Genomic DNA, 21,042 nt, shown 5'->3' with positions numbered 1-21,042 from the left:
TAATATATATATATAGTGTTGAGCCATTGTTTTGTAGGAGACGGTTTATTCAGACTCGACTTGAAAATGAAAGTGAAGAAAAATGAGGTTCCTCCATTCCAGCTGATTTCTATTGAGCTGAATTGTATTAAGATGCAACAGGAGCTCCCTTTGTGTATTGTTGTGAGACTGAGAGAAGCTTCTTCACTCTGCAGGTTCTTTAATGAGTGCATTGTCAGGCCCGATGTGTAAAGCAGCACATTGTGTACGATGTGAAGTATAGCCAACACAAACAGTACAGCCCATAAAGGAGGGGAGTCCCAGTAACGAGCTAACGGCATCGATCCACAGACTGCTGGAATCACAGCGGCTCAGTGGAGGGGTAGCAACCTGAATGCAGATGTCTGCTGGAGATTCGTTTATGGATCTGTCTGAGGCACGCTACGTCACTTCCTGTGACTCAACGCAAACAAAACGCTCCTGATTATTACGCCGGGACAGACTGGGCAGGTCAGCAGCGTGTGGCGGCTGCCTCGCTGAACTGCTGCGTCTCTCACACGTGTGGCGTCCACACCAACTGCTGCCAGCACTTTCTTTCTACATATTCTTCACAATGACCATTTCATTTCATTATAAATGTCATTTATATTTATTTATAAGTGTATGCTGATTTGTAAATAATAGTAATAATCCACAATTAAAACCTCGTACTCTATTAATTCATGGAGTGTAAATATTTCAGAATAAAAGCCTTGTGTTAACAAATGATTGATTGCTTGAGGGCTTTTATTTTTAAATGGAAGCAAGAAATGTTGAATCAAAGACATTGAAACTGTAGTAATGTTGCTGGTATGATGTCAATATACAGTCTGTTGTTGCTGTGAGCCGCGACCTCGAATCTCTAGAAAAGACGAAGCCGCCACGCAGCCGCCACACAGCCGCCACACAGCCGCCACGCAGCCACCACGCAGTAGCCACGCGCTGCTGACGTACGCCGTGTGGCCCGCCCGGGCTTTAGTGTCACATCACAACAACATACTTAACTCTTCCACTGTGTCTCTAAACTTTTAGTATCTTTTTTTTTGTCTTCTGGAAATCCCACCAAAGTCCCAGCGTCTCTTGAGTCTTCATTGTACCTGGAGAATAAAGTGACTCGTGGTCACCTGACCTGACGCAGCTCTTCCTCCCGGATGCTCCGAGTATCTGAGCATCACACGTCTATTGTCCTCTGCTAGACTCTCTGCTCCGTCTGCAGCGTCACTGATGCTCGATAAGGCCGGAGTTCTCTCAGCAGATAAAAGCACCGGTGCTGTCTGCTCACACACACAAATACAAAACGCTGCTGGCGCTGCCCTTTAGAGCGGAGCGATCGCCAGGCACGGAGACGGAAACGTGAGGCGTGGCGGAGGGGACACATTGTGTGTGAATGTTCAAGAAGTTAAGAAAGAGGCCGAACTGTAAAGAGAAAGAAAGAAAGGGAGTAAAGATGTGACGAGAGAACGGAAATGGAAAAGGAATAGAAGAGAAACTAAAGATGAGGACGTAGAAATAAACACATTTCACTGGTTCTCCAGATCCGCTCAGCTCTGAAGGATGAGCCATTCACCGTGTTACCAGTCAAAACAGGACCTCCTTTCAAGCATTTTTTGGAATAATAAACATAAACAGCAGAAAAACACAGACATGAGTAATGTCTCTGGATCCAATAACAGGTTTGTGAAGGTGCCATCTTTGTCAGATGGGAAAAGAGTGGGTGTGACTAATAGAAGAGCAGGAGGCATGCTAAAAAACAGAGGGTCGTACACGAGGATTAAAACAGAAGGAGTGAATTCAACCATATACTTTTGGAAAGAAATGTGCATTTGGATTAAACTGAAGATGTGGATCAATGGAGGACACGTTGGCTAGAATGCAGGGATGGTTTGAGAAGTTTCTATAAAGACGATTAACATCCAAATCCAACGTTCAGGACAGATTCAAAACAGCAAATGGGTTAGCATTGTTTTAGAATTTGGGTGGGTCATTCAAAGGCCTTTCTGTAGCTACAGTTTCTACATGCACGGTGCTTCTCTATAACCAGGCTTTCTTTAGTAATTTAAGGGGGGAGGCAAATCTTAAATTGCAGCTTATTAGCCAGAGCTCTGAAACAGACAGGATGAACACTCATCATGATTCCAAAGGCCTCGAGGGTAAAGAGGAGCTCGTAGTAATGAAGATGATGATGGGTTGGTAATATCTAATTTCTCCCGCTCCCTGACTTTATCCCCCGTAGTGACCAGCTGCATCCATTACTGGCCGCCGGCCGTGTGTGTTTAAAAAAGATGATCAATAACAAAAAAAAACAAAGCGAAGGCCGCCTTTTAGATTCTCAAAGCCATTTTCAGTTCACTTCAAAACATTCTTATCTTTTAAAGGCAAAAACCCGAGGCTCTTTATCGATCTGTTTGTTGCCTGCCAAACGAAGAGACCCAAATGAGATGGGAAGGGATTAAAAGAAGACCCGAGCGAGAGACAGAAAGAGAGCAGACCAGTGGAGCATCTGAATGCCAACAACTGGTCTGCTGCTGTGCTGGTGGAGCTGTGGTCAGTGGATTCATCTTGTGGTCTAGAATTACAGGAAATAAGAGTGTTGAAGCGCTGAGGCCGGAGCAGAGATACAGAGAGACATAATTAAACAACAACAACAGGGTAACATATGAGCTGTCAGGAGAATAGCAGAGGTTGCATCATGTAACAGCACCGAACGGATCATTTAAAACTCCTCCGTGCACTTTATAATCTTTCTGTCCACCGACTCAAAAGCAGCCGATTGTTTCTTTCCTCTTGGGTGAGTTTAGTGTTGAGCACAACCTCAGCTCTGACAGGGTAGTTATTTCTGACAAAGCTACTGAACAACAAAGTAGTTCATACCGTATACTGTACCACAGGTGTTACAGGTGGTGGAAATACAAACGCAGGGTCGCAGGTGACTGCAAAGATTGTGAAGGTGAGTGCAGGGATGCAGGTGACTGCGGAGATAAGGGGTCACTGTGGGGATACAGGTGACTGCATGGATGTAGGTGACTGCAGAATTGCATGTGACACTGGGGATGCAGGTGACTGCGGGGATGTAGGTGACTGCAGAGATGCAGATGGCTGCATGGGCGTAGGTGACTGCAGGGATGCAGGTGGCTGAAGATATGCAGGTGACTGCAGAGATGCAGGTGGCTGAAGATATGCAGGTGGCTGAAGATATGCAGGTGACTGCAGGGATGCAGGTGACTGAAGATATGCAGGTGACTGCAGAGATGCAGGTGGCTGAAGATATGCAGGTGACTGCAGGGATGCAGGTGACTGAAGATATGCAGGTGACTGCAGAGATGCAGATGGCTGCATGGATGCAGGTGACTGCGGGGATGTAGGTGACTGTGGGGATGCAGGTGAGTGCAGGGATGCAGTTGCCTGCAGGGATGCAGTTGCCTGCAGGGATGCAGTTGCCTGCAGGGATACACATGACTGCAGGGATGCAGGTGAGTGCAGGGATGCAGGTGACTGCGGGGATGCAGGTGACTGCGGGGATGCAGGTGAGTGTAGGGATGCAGTTGACTGCAGGGATGCAGGTGACTAAGGGGATGCAGTTGACTAAGGGGATGCAGGTGACTAAGGGGATGCAGTTGACTAAGGGGATGCAGGTGACTAAGGGGATGCAGGTGAGTGTAGGGATACAGTTGACTGCAAGGATGCAGGTGACTAAGGGGATGCAGGTGAGTGTAGGGATGCAGTTGACTGCAGGGATGCAGGTGACTAAGGGGATGCAGTTGACTAAGGGGATGCAGGTGACTAAGGGGATGCAGTTGACTAAGGGGATGCAGGTGACTAAGGGGATGCAGGTGAGTGTAGGGATACAGTTGACTGCAAGGATGCAGGTGACTAAGGGGATGCAGGTGAGTGTAGGGATACAGTTGACTGCAGGGATGCAGGTGATGAAAATCAATCTGCAGTTGTGAACGGCCTTGAACAGCGGTACTGCAGAACTCCGCCCGGCTGGCTGCATAGAACATTCCCTCCCTGCTGTAACTCAGTCAGTCAGAAACACAAAGAGAAAAATAAAGGAGGGAGAAACTGGACTCCTCGTTACTGTTTTGTTTATATCAGAGGTTTTATGCATTGATTTCTGGTTCAATTACAACGAAAGATCCAGTGATATTTATAGTGCTATACCTCTTTCACCCCTCCATCTCCATTCTCTCCTTCCTCCTGTTCTTCTCCTCATCTCTCTACCTGTTATTGCTCCTCTCTCCTCCAATCTCAGGTTTATGTGCCATGCAGGCAGGCAGGCAGGCAGGCTGTTCTCTAACCAGGTCAGAATAGCAGGGATAGACTAGCGGGCTGCTGTGTCCATAGACAGCCCATTACACCCATCAATCAGCCGGCCTGCTGAGGCACTCGCCCAGGACGGGACAGGAGGCCGAGGAGAGAGAGAGAGAGAGAGAGAGAGAGAGAGAGAGAGAGAGAGAGAGAGAGGAGGAGGAGACAGATTTAAGAGGCCGCTATCGGAAGATTCATCGCTCCTGACAGAGTCCTCCATCAGACACAGAAAAATAAATCTTGTGAGATCAATTCGACTGCTGATGCTTAATTTCTCTGCAGAGGGATGTGAGGTCTCCGTATAATTATCAGCTCTTATTAACTTTAGGAATGGGACTTCATTGTTGGAGCTGAAGTGTCGTAAACTGTAGTTTCTCTGATAGCTCTAAAACAAATTCACAATTTTTTTTCCTCTTTTATTTAACTAAATGATGTTTATTTGATTGACAGGTGCCTCAGCCTCGCTTAGGTACGACAACGATTCATCCTGACATCCAAACATGGAAGTTCGTGCTACAAGCGAAGACACTTTTCCATGAAATCAACTCGCCAAATTAAAGATTGCATCATTGGTGATATAATAACACACTAGAATACTGCCATTAAAAACACATCAGTATAGGTAAATGCATTGTGTTTTAGGTAATCAGAGGAACTGGTCAGTGTTGATCTTACTTCTTAATGGATACAAAAACAATGTTCTGTGTTGAAGTCTTCTAAAATGTGTTTTCTATTCTGATGTTAAAGTTTCAGTTTTGTTGCATCAGTAGTAGAGCTTCACTTTAAAGGAATATTTCACCCACTAAATGATCATTTGTATATTAATAACTCACCCCGTGTTACCTTAAGAAAACTTACTTGAGCGTTACTCTCTGAGGACTCTTTTCTGAAAGGAATACTTCACCTCGTGTTACCTTGAATTCTTGAAGAAAACAAACTATTTGAAACACGTGTGACTCGTCTGGATGAGTAGCACGCCTGCACAAGCTTGAGACTATTTATGCAGAAGTGTTGTAAATAGTCAGGTTTCAGTGAAGGTGCATGTGTTTGTGAAGTAGTGAGTTTACGACTGCATCAATGAGACTTGGATTATACTGCACCAGTTGTGTGAGAGTTAGTAAACGGATGTTTTCATCTAGTTCGTTCACAGGAAAAGGTGTATAAATGCCCCGATAATGCACAAGGCATTTAGCATGCAATAAGAATGTGTCATTTGTACGCCATGTATCCTGTATTGACTGCAATACAAATGCATCCGTGTATAAATGCTACAGTAAGAGTTAGACGGTGGTGGGTGGGGAGGAGGATGGGCCCAACAAACACCAGACTTTAACCAGGACACCTGTGTTCACCCATGTTTGGTTTTGTAAGTTACATTTGTCACGTCTTTTTTTATTGACGTTTGTGAGGTGTTTTCCGTCGTTGTTTCCGTATGTGTTTTACTTAGTAAAACTCTAACTAAGTGGTTTTCTTGCCTGAACCTAACTGCGGATGTTTGCATAGCGTACAATTGACACAGAGAGTGTCCGTGTGATGTTGTGATATTTAAACCCATTCCGGTGAGACTGGTTGAGTTTTGCTGTTGTTAAACCTGGAACCCATTTATTTCAATTCATCGAGACTTTTCTCTATTTTTTTTGATTCACCGTTCACCGTGGAGGCATGAGAGAGGAAAACTACCTTTTCATCAAGAATTCAAGGTAACACAAAGGCTGAATGATTAATTGAAGTATTCCTTTCAGAAAAGAGTTCTTTCAGGATTAAGAGAGTATAAAGTTCAAGGAAGTTGAACAATGCTTATACAAATTAGGAAAAACCTAATTTCATTTACTGCCATCTGATAAGAAACTTATTAAATGCTTCAAGGGAGGAAAAGTTAGCTGACAGAAATGTAGCTGTATTAATCTATTTATTAACAGAATGGTGTTAACATTAAAGATGTGAATGGATCAAACACTATCAAATAAAGAACAGAAGGCCAGATGAGCAGAGCTCGTTGCCCTAACCCTAAAATTCAGACTTCATAATTCAACGAGCAATTTGTCAACAGACAACTTTAAGCTTTCTAATGAGAAGATAAGATGAGATCATCATCCAGATGTGAAGCTCAGTGAGTGACCACGGTTCTAAGTATATATACAGTATAGTTTAAACACCTGAATCCAGAAGGAGAAAATACAATATGTTGTATAAGTGAAGATTTCAGAGTTCCTCGCTGGCCATAAAAAGTTAGTAGATCTCAGAACAACGACTCAAACTGTACAAAGTACTTATTTGTTGTTGTACTTCATCACTGAGCGCGCCTCGACTTTCTCTCAACGCTTCCAGAGGCGAGTTACGCTGTAACAGAGACCTGGAGCGCTTTAATGAAACATTTCAGCCCGATTTCCTCGACAGGTGAGAAGTGAGAGCAGGAACTCTGTTAAACATCGCTGACAGCGCTCCTTCAGAGGGACATGTTAGCAGGACAAAAAGAAGAGAACCTAATTATCTCATTAAACAAAAAGTAACCATCGCGAACGCAGCTTCTAAAACAGAAGGTCAAAACAGCGCTGAGGGCGCCGTCTGGGCGAGACAGCTGAGGCTGAACGGGGCTGACATGTTTGAAACGGGAGAATCAAAGTTAAGTTCATGAATAAAATGTAAGAGAACATGTGGAGAGCTTCCTTCATTTATTCACGGGACGTGCCAACAACAAGCATTGTGGTTTGTTCATCAGCTAATAAACTCACTGAGCAGCTAATTAACGACCAACGCCGGCAGCTGACTGACTAACTAACCGACAACACAGAAAACAAAGTGACTGATCAAAGCAATCCAAGGATTAATCAACCAACTGCATCACATATTAACTTCCCAACCAACCAGCCAGCTGCAGGCCGTACGACACAATCACCAACGGGAATCAATCAGGTGAATAAAGAAGCTCTCATCCTGATAACCAGCTGATCATCTCTGATTAGTCTGGGGCTTTACTTCCACTACTGTGTGGGTGCAACGTGCGTGCACGTCTTCAGACTGAGAGGCCGGTGATAGCGTTCGTATAGCTGAACATGTGTCAGCTCTCAGACGGAGGAGAGATCAGCAGCATCTGCGGGGACGTCAGCTGCCGCCTTCTGTTTCCCAGCGAAGCAAAAAACTTCATCTCGTCCGTCCTTCAGCTCAGAACAAACCTCGTCTTTAACTTCCAGCAGAGATTACACCGGCTGTCTCCGCTCGGAGCTGAACCTCCACAAGGTCGTGACGCGTCAGGCTGACCTTCAGCTTTAGAGGAATGTTTTCCTTCAGCCAGTTTCTGGACTACATGCTGCAGGATGCCACACAAGAACCGCCTCTTACAAACACAAAGATTCAAACGAGGGCCGTCAATCCATTAACATATTTAATCGTGATTAATCACAAATTAATCCCACATATTTTATCTGTTTATAATGAACCTTAAAGGGAGATTAGTCAAGTATTTAATCCTCTTATCAACATGGGAGTGGATAAATATGCTGCTTTATGTAAATGTATGTATATATGTATTATTGTAAATCAACTAACACAAATCAATGACAGATATTGATCCAGAAACCCTCACAGGTACTGCATTTAGCATAAAACAATATGCTCAAATCATAACATGGTAATGTTGCAAAACTCGTCTTTACTGGCCTACTGGCCTACAACTCATTATTTTCCTGCAAACTCAGCAAAAGGTTTGATCCTAGCTGGTTGAAAAAGGCTTCTCGTGACAGTGATTTGTATGTTTTCAACATGGCAGCGGCCTGCGAGGCGAGTATCCCGTTACACTGGCCCAGTTCCCCTCAGCTGACTCAAACAGAAGAAGAAGAAGAGAGCCGACGCCGCGGCTGACTGTTAGTTCACAGCAGATCATCCGAGTGCAGCATTACGTCAGAAGACATTGCTTAAATGATGCATCAAACACTATTTGAGTATGTGGAATTACATAAATACCCTAGTATATGAACATTTAGTGTAAATACATGATATATTAGTCTTAGATTATACCAGGGGTCAGCAACCTGCAGCTCTTCAGCTCCTCTCCAGAGGCTCCCTGTGGAGTTATACAAATGGAAATGAATAACTGTTTTTTTGTTTACATTTCATTTATAATAATAAATATATACATACATCTGCATTCTCGTAATATGACTTTTTATTCTCGTAATATTTTGACTTTATTCTGTAAATCTCAGATGTTTTTTCCCTCAATGTGATCCTAATACTCCGCAGTACATCTGCTCTTTGGTTCTCGCTGCATTAGACTTATATACTATATACTCAGACTATAAACTGTGTTACCTTCATCACAATGATCACATGTTTTGCGGTTCCTTTTTTGTTGCCTAAAGTGTCTCTTTTGCTAGTAAAGGTTGCTGACCCCTCGGTTATACTTTCATAAACACACCCTGGAAATTCATCACAACACGTACACATGACACGCCAAAAGCAACAAAGGTGTTGTTATTGCATGTGAAGTGACTTACAGATTGCCGTTTGGTGAGACCGGACTGGATACTGAGCCCTCACGTTAATAATGTTTGTATATGTACCGAAGTAGAACTGTGAATATGCATATATGTAAACCCCCGTGCATGCATAGATCTCACTCGTATAGAGGCTTCATGCTCGTGCATCATGTGCATCCTGTTTCCTCACACAATTAAGTGCAAGCAGATCAACCCGTCTCCATCGGCCTGCACTCCATTTCATCTTTATGAATGCAACTGTTCCTCCTCAGCCGAGAGACCTGCAGCCTGACCGACTGACCAAACAGCTCATTAACCAGATCACTGACCAACACAGCAACACGCCATCTGCTCAGCTCACTGACTGACTGACTGACTGACTGACTGACTGTCTGTCTGACTGACTGTCTGTCTGACTGACTGACTGACTGACTGACTGTCTGTCTGACTGACTGACTGACTGACTGACTGACTGTCTGTCTGACTGACTGACTGACTGACTGACTGACTGTCTGTCTGACTGACTGACTGACTGACTGACTGACTGACTGACTGACTGTCTGACTGTCTGTCTGACTGACTGACTGACTGACTGTCTGTCTGACTGACTGACTGACTGACTGACTGACTGACTGTCTGTCTGACTGACTGACTGACTGACTGTCTGACTGAGTGTCTGTCTGACTGACTGACTGACTGACTGACTGTCTGTCTGACTGTCTGACTGACTGACTGACTGACTGACTGTCTGTCTGACTGACTGACTGACTGAGTGACTGACTGACTGACTGACTGACTGAGTGACTGACTGTCTGACTGACTGACTGAGTGACTGACTGACTGTCTGTCTGACTGACTGTCTGTCTGACTGACTGACTGAGTGACTGACTGACTGACTGACTGACTGACTGACTGACTGACTGACTGACTGACTGTCTGTCTGACTGACTGTCTGTCTGACTGACTGACTGACTGACTGACTGACTGACTGACTGTCTGTCTGACTGTCTGTCTGTCTGACTGACTGACTGAGTGACTGACTGACTGACTGACTGACTGACTGAGTGACTGACTGACTGACTGACTGACTGACTGACTGACTGACTGACTGACTGACTGACTGACTGACTGACTGAGTGTCTGACTGACTGACTGAGTGACTGACTGACTGACTGACTGACTGACTGACTGAGTGACTGACTGACTGACTGACTGACTGACTGACTGACTGAGTGACTGTCTGTCTGACTGTCTGTCTGTCTGACTGACTGACTGAGTGACTGACTGACTGACTGACTGACTGACTGACTGACTGACTGAGTGACTGACTGACTGACTGACTGACTGACTGACTGACTGACTGACTGAGTGACTGACTGACTGACTGACTGACTGACTGACTGACTGACTGACTGACTGACTGACTGACTGACTGAGTGTCTGACTGAGTGACTGACTGACTGACTGACTGACTGACTGACTGACTGACTGACTGACTGAGTGACTGACTGACTGACTGACTGACTGACTGAGTGACTGACTGACTGACTGACTGACTGACTGACTGACTGACTGACTGACTGACTGAGTGACTGACTGACTGACTGACTGACTGACTGACTGAGTGACTGACTGACTGACTGACTGACTGACTGACTGACTGACTGAGTGACTGACTGACTGACTGACTGACTGACTGAGTGACTGACTGACTGACTGACTGACTGACTGACTGACTGACTGACTGACTGACTGAGTGACTGACTGACTGACTGACTGACTGACTGACTGAGTGACTCACTGACTGACTGACTGACTGACTGACTGACTGACTGACTGACTGACTGACTGACTGACTGACTGACTGACTGACTGACTGTCTGACTGACTGACTGACTGACTGACTCTCTGTTCTCTCTGTAGGAGCCATGTTGGATCTATTTACTTACTGGGTCTCACTTTCCAGCAGCTTCACCACGGCACCGTGTGAAGCTGCTTTAAATGCAGCAGAGATGACTCATCGTGTGTGTGTGAGTACACCGCTGCAGCATTGTACCCGAGATACTGAACTTGTGTGTGTGTGTGTGTGTGTGTGTGTGTTTGGCAGGGGCAGGCAGAGGGAGATGAATAGCTCCCGGTGCCACGGAGAATTGTTTAATAAACATTTTTATTAGCTCCTTTCACAAAGCCTCTCTCTCTCTCTCTGTGTGTGTGTGTGTGTGTGTGTGTGTGTGTGTGTGTGTGTGTACGAGCTGGGCGGCGGCAGCGTCGGCTGAACGCAGCGTCATCAGCAGCAACTCGCATCACGCACTGCAGCCACGATGTCACCAAGCAACGGCGGGCCGACTGCAGGCAGAGGATCCAGACTTCACACACTTCAAAGCCCGAATGGTGTGTGGGAGGAACTGTGTCCAAACTGCTCTCTATACACTCGTCTCAACATGTGTGGCGTCTGAAATACACCATAAAGAGAGCTGCCGATGTCCCACAATGCAATGTGCAGCTGAAATGAAGGAGTTATTAAAGAGTATAACGGTGATGCTGCAGCTCACAGAAACGATGAAAGTAAGAGAATTAAAGTATCTAAAACATGAAGCAGCATTAATGAGATCTCTCAGTAACATGTCCAGTTTCAGGCGTCCTGCCAGTCAACCACTTAGCACCTCAGCATGTTGGACAAATGACAAAGATTCACCTGCTCCTCCTCCTCCTCATCCTCCTCCTCCTCCTCCCTCCTTTTGCCTGCTTTAATCTGGCCGTTCCCTTTCACCATACCTGCCAACCCTCCTGATTTTCCCGGGAGACTCCGGTTCTTCATCGCCCTCTCTCCGTTTCCTCCCGGGGTCACACTTCTCCTTCTTTCTCCCGATTTATGACAAATTTTCACACCTCTTTTTTTGTTTCCTTTTCGTTATCTCAACCTGTTTCTGGCGCTGTACAGCCTGTATTAAACCAGAAGCCCTACTGTTTGCCTAAGAATGCCAAAGTCACCAGAATGCAGGAAGCAAAGTCTCTGAAACTGAAACTTCTTCTGGGGGAGGATGTCAAGTTATCCTTATTTTCCAGGTCTCAAGGTTGGTCAGTATGCTCGTGCAGTATCATCGCCTCCCCCCTCTGTGGGAGTCGGCCTCACAGTTTGAGAAGCGCTGGACTAGAGGTCAGTATTACTCCAGTTTCTGAGGAAAAATGCAAATCAATGTCACTGCAATGAACACTATAGACGGGGGCCAGATCACTACTAGTAGGGTAGTATATTAGTATAGTAGTATAATAGTGAGTGGCATGGTAACGTTCTGTCTGTAACCATGTTAGTTGTTGAGTTATGTTTGCAAATGAACGACTGACTCCTCAAATGGCCACCGTACAGACAATAAACCCTTTTGATTTAGATAATAAAACATCATTTCCTCTAATGCCACCCTCAAGACAAACTGTACTGTATGTGATGATCGTCCAGTACGGAATTCCCTTTCCAGCCCTTTTCCATTACAGGAACTAATGCAATGCAACATAACATGAAACCTGTGCCTTGTTTCTACTGTTGTCTTGCTTCAGTGGTGAGTTCCTAAATGCCCAGTTACCAGGTAGTCCCAGGTAGTCTCAGGTAGTCCCAGGTAGTCCCAGGTAGTCCCAGGTAGTCCCAGGTACTTCCAGGGGCTGCTGGCTGTGCTGCCAATTGTGATTGGTAAAGCAACAACAAACAGGACAACTACAAGAAACGCAACATCTGCTGGCATTTGGCAGAAATGGGCCGGGCCGGCTTAAGGCATAGGCCATATAGGCGCTCGCCTAGGGCGCCACCTTTTCGGTGGGGTCCTTCCTCATGTTCTGCATTGCGGTAACAAATGAACAAATAAATATAGAAAGAAAGAAATACACATTTCACCCCTGTAAATCTTATCGTGGCTGTGCACACTGCACACTCCAAAGGGCACCACGAGGGCTAGAGCCGCTCCTGGAAATGAGGATACAACAGCCAATCAGTGCAGAGAAGAGGTTAAAACTAGGATAAAGAAACATTATAGAATTACAGGAAAACTATGCAGGAAGCTGTTTTTAGGAGCATCAACTGATCGTGACACTGCAGCGTCTCTGAGCTGCTAATGCGGCTACCAGCTTTTAGTGTTGGTATGAAAATACAACGGTGGGTCAGCAGGAGAGAAGCTGATGCTTTCACAGGACAAACGCTTCTTTAATGACCCATTCAAAGAGAAACAACACTAGCTAGAGTAAAAGCAGGAGTTTACTGAATTCTGGTTTTATAATGAGAGCCGCCAAGTCAGCGTTCATCTACAGGTGGAGGGAAACAGAAACACACGGTGGAGCAGGAGAAGCCTCCTGCTTTGTGATGTGCTTGACAGATTTACTGGCTGCACCTGAACGCCTCACAGCCTGTTTCTGGTCACTGATGACTGTTTGTCACTTCATCACACAGCAGCCACATTGACATGCGAAGCATCACTTCTGCTGGTTGCATTCATTGCTGTGAACCCCCCCCCCCCCAGCCAATCATTCTCCTCTCCAGAAACACAAATAATGATTCATTAACTGAATGAACTTTAGCTGCATGCTTGTTTTTCAAACGATAACCGGCGGGTCGTAAACCACAACCTTCAATTAAAGGTCAACGCCGTAAAATAGATTTCCTAAACTGTTTCATCAACCAATTACATCTAATAAGTCATTTCTTCTTAATAAAAGTGGTCTCTCTCTCTCTCTCTGTGTTGTGTTTGATTTAACGTCCTGTGGCAGCTCCAGAACCGAGAGGCCTTTTATATACGAGCAGCGTGAACAGACGCCTTAGAGGTCAACCTGCTGACCTTCACACATCAGTCGGAACTACTTTGAGAAGCTTTAACAGTCATGTGACTGTACATCAGTCTGTTGCTCTCAGGGTGTCTCGTGGGCGGCCGGCCCGCTGTCACTCGTTGCTATGTATAACAGACCATTGCTATGTATAACAGACCATTGCTATGTATAGCAGACTGTTGCTATGTATAAGAGAACGTTGCTATGTATAGCAGCCCGTTGCTATGTATAACAGACTGTTGCTATGTATAACAGAATGTTGCTATGTATAAGAGAACGTTGCTATGTATAGCAGACCGTTGCTATGTATAGCAGACCGTTGCTTTGTATAGCAGACCGTTGCTATGTATAACAGGCCGTTGCTATGTATAGCAGACCGTTGCTATGTATAGCAGATCGTTGCTATGTATAACAGACTGTTGCTATGTATAACAGACTGTTGCTATGTATAACAGACTGTTGCTATGTATAACAGAATGTTGCTATGTATAGCAGACCGTTGCTTTGTATAGCAGACCGTTGCTATGTATAGCAGACCGTTGCTATGTATAACAGGCTGTTGCTATGTATAACAGACTGTTATTATGTATAACAGACTGTTGCTATGTATAACAGAATGTTGCTATGTATAGCAGACCGTTGCTTTGTATAGCAGACCATTGCTATGTATAGCAGACTGTTGCTATGTATAGCAGACCGTTGCTATGTATAACAGACTGTTGTTATGTATAACAGACTGTTGCTATGTATAACAGACTGTTGCTATGTATAAGAGAACGTTGCTATGTATAGCAGACCGTTGCTATGTATAACAGGCCGTTGCTATGTATAACAGACCGTTGCTATGTAAAGCAGACGTTGCTATGTATGACAGAGCGTTGCTATGTATAGCAGACCATTGCTACATATAACAGATAATTTGTAAACATTATTAATTATCATTTCATTGTTTGTTAACAGCAAAATAACTTAACTATGTTTAATTAACTATTAATTTACCATTTATAGATGATGGTTATTATAAAGTGTCTCCTCATCGAACACAAACTTTTTCACCCTTTTACTACGAAAACTTGAATATCATTCCAGTTATTGTCAAACATATTATAACTTCTATGTAGTATTTATTTGAATGATTTGCTTCTCTGTTTTTCTGTGAGAGGAATCCCTGAGAGGAACATTTAAAGCGTGTGAGTATTCCCATCCAGCATAGAGAGTAGAGAAGACGTTCCTGATGCTCTCAGAACAGACCATTTATCTAAACTAATCATGATCAATGTATCTGGCTTTAGTATGCACATGATAAACAGCGGGGACGGTCTAACCATGTTAAATTGAAGCAATTTCACTGTAATGCGGTCTCCAGATATCTGCTGAATACATTTATTAAATGATATTAAGACGTATTACCTCGGCGGGGCGGCGGAGGCAGTCAGATACATATGAACTGATGGTAATCACACTCTGCCGGCTCGGGGGAGTTACTTTAGGAGACTTTATTCACACGGCGCTGAGACTTGTGACACGATGAAGGATCGCAGTCATAAATCCCAATGATGGAAGAAGAGAGAGAACATCTAACGGACGTTTGGGATAATTTGATATGTTAGAAACTGATTGAAAAAGTCACCTATCAGGCTGCTAAGTTCACCTCTAATCCATTACTGCAATCAGCTAATTGATTTTTGGTATGTGTTTATGATGGTGTAAAACAAAGAACATAAACATACTGTTTGGTTGGTGATTGATTTAAACAACATTCATATCATTTGATTTAATATTGCTGTTAAAACTGATTTATTGAGCATCAATCATAATAATGTTGTTGCTTTGGAACAAAAACCTACAAACATCCGTCTTTATGCAATCTCAAATCATATTTACAGACTGATCGACAGTCTGATTACCTCCGCCAGGCCTGAACCGGCTGTTTGGATTTTTATTTTCTCCAATGTCCAACGTCAACATCTTTTAAAATTATTGCTTTCTACTATTCTCCTGCATGGCAAGTAGAGAGTGTGGTTAAGCTTAGCGAGAGATGGTCCATCCATCCATCTTCAACCTCTTATCCGGGATCGGGTCACGGGGGCAACAGCTCCAGCAGGGGACCCCAAACTTCCCTTTCCCGGGCCACATTAACCAGCTCTGACTGGGGGATCCCGAGGCGTTCCCAGGCCAGTGTGGAGATATAGTCTCTCCACCTAGTCCTGGGTCTTCCCCGTGGCCTCCTCCCAGCTGGTCGTGCCTGGAACACCTCCCAAGGGAGGCGTCCAGGGGGCATTCTTACTAGATGCCCGAACCACCTCAACTGGCTCCTTTCGACGCAAAGGAGCAGCGGCTCTACTCCGAGTCCCTCACGGATGACTGAGCTTCTCACCCTATCTCTAAGGGAGACGCCAGCCACCCTCCTGAGGAAACCCATTTCGGCCGCTTGTACCCGCGAGAAATGGTGATCATGATTATTAAAAAAACACTAATTGCAGGTATTTGGTGGGACGTAAACTCCGGTTCCTCCATGTGCTACACATCCATCCACCACCCTGACCTCCGTTAACTTCATACATTGCTACATAAAGACCGCACTACTTCCGTCATTGGAATTAAAGTTGGGATTAGACATAACATTCTTGTTCTCCTGGATTTAAGCGCAGCATACCATCGACCGCAATATCCTCTCTGGGCTGTCTTGAGACCTGGGTGGGTATTTGTGGGACTGCTCTGCAATGGTTTAGGTCCTCCCTAAAAGAGTGGCGTTTCTGTGTTGGTATCACGGACGCCAGATCAGCTGAAAGAGCTGTTCGATGTGGGGTGCCTCAAGGATCGGTGCTGGGTCCAGTTCTCTTTTCCATCTACATACTCCCTCTTGGCCACATTATACGCAGACATAATATCAGTTTCCATTTTTACGCAGACGATACTCTAATAATCTATCTAGATTGTGACCCTGCAAACAACCATCAGAACACTGTCAACCTGCTAAAACGGCCTTCAGGACATCCGCATGTGGATGTCACCAAGTTTCCTCCGGTTAAATGCTGATAAGATCGAACAGTCTTGGTTCTCTGTCCCATTCAATAACTCAGCATTGCAGAAATCTTGGTGTCATTTTTGATCAAAGCCTCAGCTTAGACAAACATGTTAAATCTTCGGTTCAGTCGTGCTTTCATCATCTCAGAAACATTTCAAGGGTTAGACCATTTCTTTCTCCCAAATAACCTGGAAACCGTTATCCATTAACCGTTATCCATTAACCGTTATCCATTAACCGTTATCCATTAACCGCTATCCATTAACCGCTATCCATTAACCGCTATCCATTAACCGTTATCCATTAACCGTTATCCATGAACCGTTATCCATTAACCGTTATCCATTAACCGCTATCCATTAACCGTTATCCACGCATTCAGAACTAGTAGATTAGATTACTGTAACTCCTTCCTCTATGGCATCAGCAAAATATCCTCCGGCCTCCAGCTCATCCAAAACTCTGCAGCTGCAAGGAAACATGACCACATCTCACCGATCCTGGCTTCCTTACACCGGCTACCTGTTTGATTTTAAAATATTACCGATTACTTACAAAGCCCTGAGAGGCCTCGCCTCGAGTTATTTATCAGATCTATTATTGCCCTATGCATTATTTCAATATGGACATCATTTCTAGGGTTATTGGCCCAACATTAAAGCCTAGAGGTTTGGAGTTTTGATGATAAAAAGATAGATATTGATTGAATTATTGCTTTAAATGTTGAATCAACACCGGCTCTGTGCTTTGAGCAAGATGAACAATTCAGAGGATTTCACATTTGAGTGATTTAGATCAAAATCACCGGTTTGTTTTGGAGGGTTTTACAGTCTGCACCCTCTTTACATGAGTAAAATATATTTCTTCTATCAGCGTTCAATAATAACCTTCTCCATGTTATCAATGTTTCATCCTCATCTGTCAGCAGTTTGTCGATGCTGAAGTCGTCCTCTGATATCATGTTGAGTTAGCGTGACCTTGTGTCGAAAGATTTACTGAACGCCTACAAGATTTTTATTGTAGGAGATCTAAACTAATAATATCAGATCTGACCAAAAAGAAATCAATACTTTGCGAGCACACAGAGTCGCTCCCCCGGTTAGGGGTTTACTGGAGGAAGGATGGGATTGTGTGAGCATGTGTCAGCGTCACGTCTATCTGTTTCTATATCGTACTGCATTTTCTGAGCTGAGAACATAAGCCGGGTAATGCTGTGTAAACTCTGAATAACCCTCCTCCTATATTCCCTGTTCACACAGCGCGATACCACAACAAGCTCAGCTGCATGGAGACACACGGCTGCAGACTTTCTATGTTCCAACTATGGCACACAAACTGATTATTTTAAATCTGTCTGAGCATTTGAAAGTAGTCATTTCAAGTTACAGTCTATTTCCTGTTTTGATGGATGCTGAATGTAATTATATTTTTTTCAATCTACAAATTGTTGTTTTTTCGTATCTAAACTTTACAGAAACAAACCAAGCTTGAAGTGTTGCAGGCAAAAAGAGACGCGAGGAGTAGAAAAGACCCGGACGTGACAGTAAAGTTTTGTGAGGGAATCTCGCAGCAGGAAACAGAGCGGAACATGAAGCAGCGCTGATATGAAAACACTCGACGCGGCTCAGTGGATAGAAGAACAAAAACAGAGCTGGAGTTTTGTTCTGTTTACTGTAGAGGGGTTATTTTATCTCTCACTCCCTCTCTCTCTCTCTCTCTGTAGAAAGTCTTTCTTTATTCCACTGAATGGAAGGAGGAAAACAAACCCTGAAGTTATCTGAGAATATGCTGACTGTGAGCAGAAATCTAGAGACGAAACCTGCTCTCGCACTGCTACAACCAGACGGAGAGAAAACAAAATCATTTGGAGAGACGGCGTTCCTGCTCTCAGATCTTTACCTCCAGCGTGGTAGAGAATGTAAAGCTTGTAGGGAGGGAGGGGCGAGAGGAGACGCCATGTTGGTACCTAAATAAGAGGGTTTATAGTCTATACCAGAGGTCTGCAACCTGCGTCTCTTCAGCTCCTCTCCAGTGGCTCCCTGTGGAGGTTTAAAAATGGAAATGAATAACTGTTTTTTGTTTACATTTTCATTTTTATGAATCATTGTTGTAAGTCTATGGTACGACGCCACGACGGAGTATTAGAGCCACACTGAGGAAAAAAAATAAATCTGACATTTAGAGAATAATATTATAAGAATAAAGTCTTAAATCTAAGAGAAAAAAAGTTGTAATATTATAAAGTAGTAATTTTACGTGTTTTCTTTTTTCTCGTAAAGTTATGACTTTACTCTCGTAATATTACGACATTTTTTCTCCAGAAAAAACGCAGTAAACCTTTCTAGTTCATCACACAGCGTGACAATTGTTTTATAATGAACTTTGTACGCGTTTGAACATAAATCATAACGAGTAAAGAGTCCAGAAGAGAAAAAAAGAACATTAAAACATCTAAAAGAATCTGTGATATTTGTTTGATCACTAACGCGGCGTTGCTGATGTACAGCTGAAAGACCTCGTTGCATTTTTCTGATTGAAGTCAGTAAAGTAAAGTGTTGGAAAGCAAGCAACACAAACCTCTACAGCAAAAAACTGAAAAATCATCACTAGGACAGAGAGAAACAGCAGCTACTTCCTCTTCTGTCTGGCCTACTGCCAGTTTCCAGCCATGGCAAAGACGATAAAAAGTAATTTCACAGCTACAAATTCGGAGTTTATTAATTAATATGCAGTAATATTTGTATTATTTCAAATCCTAGTAAAGCTGCTCCTCTAAAGCTCAGATCAGGAGAGAGGAAGTCGCCCTCAGAGAAATCACCTGACATCTCAGTCTGCAGCAGCTTCACCGTGCACGCTCGGTCTGCACCTCAGTCTGCAGCAGCTTCACCGTGCATGCTCAGTCTTAATCTGAGTCTGCAGCGGCTTCACCGTGCACGCTCAGTCTTAATCTGAGTCTGCAGCGGCTTCACCGTGCACGCTCAGTCTTAATCTGAGTCTGCAGCAGCTTCACCGTGCACGCTCAGTCTTAATCTGAGTCTGCAGCGGCTTCACCGTGCACGCTCAGTCTTAATTTGACTCTGCGTGCCGGTCTGCTGAACATGTACTCAGAGCAGGACGTTACATCTAAAACTGGAGCTCAAAGAGAGTTTGTATTTAAAGCCTCGTGACCTGACCTGAAATCAGGGCTCAGCAGTGCTCTCCCAGTAACGGCTGACTCATCCCATTCCCCTCACAACCTGTGATCACTGGGAAGACGAAAGATCACCTCTGATGGTTTGTGTGTGTTCAAATAAAAGAAGAGAGAGGCGACTGTTGAGGGAAAACTTCCAACAGCTTCGGTCCAGGTGTTTCAAAGTGCTGAGAAATGCAGATTTGTTGGTAAAGTTCATCTTCCAGTTCATTCCACTCTTAAACCGACTGCTGATATCACCACGGTTACACCCGCCGGCCTCCGCTGTCCAACTATAAACAACTTTTAATGCAGACAGGAAGCTACGCTCACCCACCGATATCTGTTATAATCCACCCCCCCGCCGACGCTTCCATCAATATCTATTCATGCTCCAGGTGCATTCAGAGCACTTTCATTTAAAAAGACTTGTTGTTCTGTTAGAAAATGACTGCTGCAATAAAAGCAAACACATTATGTTGAATTCATGAGTCATTTGCTTTCAGCAGAGCTTTTTTAAATGTTGGACTTCTGAATGGTGCCTGCTGAATGTTGATAAAGAAATTAAAGTACACACCATGAATATCTTATTTGGCAAAAAAAACAGATTCACTGAGTTCTGATGCTAATTACCTTTAGCAACGAGCAGTGTACAAAACACTCAGGTAGCAGCCCTGTGTTTCCGTACAGCCCAGTTACAGTGATATTACTCCACGGTCTCCGTGTTGAAGGTCTATAGTGAAGGACTGTGGGCCCCAGCAGCAGCAGCAGCAGCATCAGCAGCAGCAGCAGCAGCGAGGCCTCCTGAGAGAAACCAAACCACTGAGCTCCAGCCTCCACTACAGAGGAGACGAGCAGCTCCCGGCCTCTTCTACAACGACTGCTGCCGTGGAATTAATGGACAGTAGCCAGAGTGATTTGTCTTCCATTGATTGGTTATTCTGTATTCTGTTCGGCTTTCAGCTTTATGTTCGTTCCACTTTACACGAGTAAACTGAAGCAAGAGACCGTCTATCAGCTCTCCGCTGTTATATAAGATTCTGCTGCTGCTGCTTTCATCAGTAGAACCACAACAAGGAGCTCCGGGACCAAAGGAACCACCAGTCCATTATGGAACCAGCAGTCTGTTATGCCGTTATCCATGAGGATAAACGTGGACTAAAATAATCTGTGTTAGTTCGGGAAATATGTAACAGAAGTGTCGTTAATGGAGAGGATCGAGTCTGATCAATCTA

At 44.2% G+C, this 21,042-nt stretch overlaps 1 protein-coding gene across 5 annotated transcripts in view; it reads right to left on the bottom strand.

Moving 5' to 3' along the window:
* The window catches only part of grid1b (glutamate receptor, ionotropic, delta 1b), a 533,969-nt gene that overhangs the window by 227,764 nt on the left and 285,163 nt on the right, over nucleotides 1–21,042 (bottom strand). The gene's annotated exons all lie outside the window — the stretch shown is intronic.

Source organism: Sebastes fasciatus, chromosome 20, assembly GCF_043250625.1.
Source record: "Sebastes fasciatus isolate fSebFas1 chromosome 20, fSebFas1.pri, whole genome shotgun sequence".
NCBI lineage: Eukaryota > Metazoa > Chordata > Actinopteri > Perciformes > Sebastidae > Sebastes > Sebastes fasciatus.
Note: the sequence above shows the minus strand (reverse complement) of the source record. Positions and strands in the feature narration are given on the sequence as shown.